We start from the raw sequence: 820 nt of genomic DNA, 5'->3' as shown, positions 1-820 counted from the left end.
GGATTCGCCCCGGTCCGGCAGCTGACGGTTCCCTGTGTCGGACGCCGGCTTCCCGGGACTGCCCCGGGACAGCCCCGGTCGCCTCCCGGGTGACGTTCACCGAAGCTGCTGCCGCCTGTCTTTGTCCCCCCCCCCCCGTGCTCTCCCTCAGGCGGGAGGTAGACGTGCTCTCCCTCGGCGAGCAGACGTGCTCTCCCTCGGCGAGTAGACGTGCTCTCCCTCGGCGGGTAGACGTGCTCTCCCTCGGCGAGTAGACGTGCTCTCCCTCGGCGAGTAGACGTGCTCTCCCTGGGCGAGTAGACGTGCTCTCCCTGGGCGAGTAGACGTGCTCTCCCTGGGCGAGTAGACGTGCTCTCCCTCGGCGAGTAGACGTGCTCTCCCTGGGCGAGTAGACGTGCTCTCCCTGGGCGAGTAGACGTGCTCTCCCTGGGCGAATAGACGTGCTCTCCCTCGGCGAGTAGACGTGCTCTCCCTCGGCGAGTAGACGTGCTCTCCCTCGGCGAGTAGACGTGCTCTCCCTCGGCGAGTAGACGTGCTCTCCGCGGAGATCGCGCTTGTCGCCAAGGGGTCGCTGTTGCGCTCTGCCTCCGCCTACGTCATCGTACAAGCCGGCGTGATTTCTGCGACCTGCCGCTGGGCGGAGGTCGGCTGGTTGTGCGCTCGCGGAGCTGACGGCCCTCCAGTTCCGTATATGAGGGAACAAGCGACGCCGAGCACTCCCAGGGCAGCGCTGCCGAGCGGCTGCTCCAAGCCACCCGCCAGGCGGCTGGGCAGGGGTCCGTCTGGCTTCTCGGTGGCTTTCGCCCGGGTCAGAGAGGGG

The sequence above is a fragment of the Melanerpes formicivorus genome, unplaced genomic scaffold, assembly GCF_026170545.1.
Source record: "Melanerpes formicivorus ecotype bairdi unplaced genomic scaffold, bMelFor1.0.p_v2 SCAF_1051, whole genome shotgun sequence".
Lineage (NCBI taxonomy): Eukaryota > Metazoa > Chordata > Aves > Piciformes > Picidae > Melanerpes > Melanerpes formicivorus.
Note: the sequence above shows the minus strand (reverse complement) of the source record.